This window comes from Trichoplusia ni, chromosome 27 (genome assembly GCF_003590095.1).
Source record: "Trichoplusia ni isolate ovarian cell line Hi5 chromosome 27, tn1, whole genome shotgun sequence".
Lineage (NCBI taxonomy): Eukaryota > Metazoa > Arthropoda > Insecta > Lepidoptera > Noctuidae > Trichoplusia > Trichoplusia ni.
This window is the reverse complement of record NC_039504.1, coordinates 4,132,736-4,134,933: the sequence shown is the minus strand read 5'-3', so window position 1 is coordinate 4,134,933 and position 2,198 is coordinate 4,132,736.

Here is a 2,198-nt window from a genome sequence, read left to right as displayed (position 1 = left end):
ACTTTGAACTTTATCAAGCCACATTTAGGTTGATTTTTTATTAGAAAGTTCTGTAGTTAATCCGCTTGCGAGTTCGTGTTCACGCACCAATATTGCGGGTGGCAACTTTTTTAATTAATGGTCCTTGATGCCGAGCCGTCTCGACGCGGCGATTACTGAAGACTTGCACACGGCGAATACAAAGTTGATTTTCATTAGCTTCTTTTTGTTCATAACTTTGTCTGCGGATTTCAATTTGATGGATGTTTTTTTTATTTCATTGTTGTGGTTTGTTTTTGAGGTTTTATTTAATGTTTTCTGTAACCAGTACTGTACCTACACTATACAATAATATTTTTACAGATCAGTCAGCATAGAAAGTAGATGAACGAGCGCATTTTTACAAACTGTCAGAAATGTTTACGAATATCTAGGACATTGTTGTTCAGCAAGTACTCTTAGCAATTCGATATGTCAGCTTTCACGTGCCCAAATACCATGACATATGTATTGAATTACATCTGGACCTTTGTATATCAGTGTTCATGCAGTATTAATCTGATTTCCTCTGACATTGTATTGTCCAGGTATAATACCTATATGCTGTTAGCATGAGGCTTCCAGCTAAATCCTTTGGTTCTCGGAACTCGGGCTGGTGAGCTGTTTCCGAACGACAGTGACTGCCGTAATACGATCCGATCCATTTATCAGGCACCGACTTTGACTATATTCACGTTTGAACTTTATTGTCGACATTCAGCTTTAGCTCCATAATTGTCACCTTGAAATGGCTTTTGCTAATAAGAAATGGATAAGGTGTCTAGGGATATGTTCGGTTTTAGCATTCCACACCTGAAGGCAAAAAGGCTTTATTACTTAGCTTTTATTGGCTTATTGACATTAATATAAAATTTACCAGTGTTTATTTCTGTTGCCGATACAATAAGTAAAATAAATCTTCGAGTATAGCAGGGAATCCGACTTACACTTGGCATTTTTTTTCATTTTATTTTCAATCTCAACACCACAGACTCTTCTAATTAAAACTTTTTGTGTGGATGCGGTAGCCGAGAATAAAAGGGTTTTGAATAAAAAGACATATTGTTTTCCAATATTCTCTCCTAACTCACTGGGAGAAAAATCATTGCAGTTTTTCACGTTCATACAATAGTTCTCTATTTAATCTTTTGCGACCAACCCTGTACAATATTGAGAAAAAGTATATTGGACAGATGCTCCCACTTTTAAAGCTTCTAACATTTTTTGTAAATACCGAAACGAATGAATACCTGAAAAAGGAATTGCTCATTCGTTCGTTCATTCGTCCATTTGTTCATATCCATTCATTCACATCTGCGCACTTAATTAATAGAAATATGTGGAGCCTGGTGCTTCATGTTTTGTTGCCGATTTTTCATGTTTTTTGTTTTATGTAACATGTTGATGGAATGCAGCTGTGTTACAGATATTTGACGGATTTGATATATTTGCGGCGTATATACTAGGGGGAGGCCAAACTCGTACCGAAAGACCACATTACATGCATAACAAGAAACATACAATTTTATGCTCAGGTTTGTGCTTTCCTTTCTCAGAAATGTGGGAAGTGCTTACACGTGCCTTTTACACCCACAAAACCAAGTAAACAGAACTCTTCCATTTCCTCAAAATAGTCGTATTTACAAACCAGAATTCACTGCAAGGTTAATGCAACACGTGCACAAAGTAAAAGGAAATACGCAACACATTTAAAGTTTCCGGATGTCCTCATGAACTGGGTTCAAGGTAAATAAAGTAAGATCAAAGAAATGCACTCGAAAACACTAAGAGATTTCTTTTTTAGACTCTGGCAAACTGAAAAGGAAATACTCATGTTTGTCGTCACTTACCTATTTGGTGAGAAAAAGAAAATACAGGCATTGAGTTCAATATCGGTCTTAAAAATTCAACTTACAAAAATAGATGAATGGAAGATAATCATAAAAATCATAACTTGGTATTATTATAGGGTTATAGAGATTACCTAACTCTTGACTAGAACATTATCTGTGATCATTTAGCCCCGAACTGTTCATCTCTCTCTCTCTCACAAGGACCAAAAATATGAAATAATTCAGAATATTCCAGTATTTCAATAAAGCCTTGTCAATGAAGGCTTTACTAAAGTTCGGCGCGTTCTATTGTGTTGTAGCTTTACTCAAAGTGACGTTCTCTCGTTT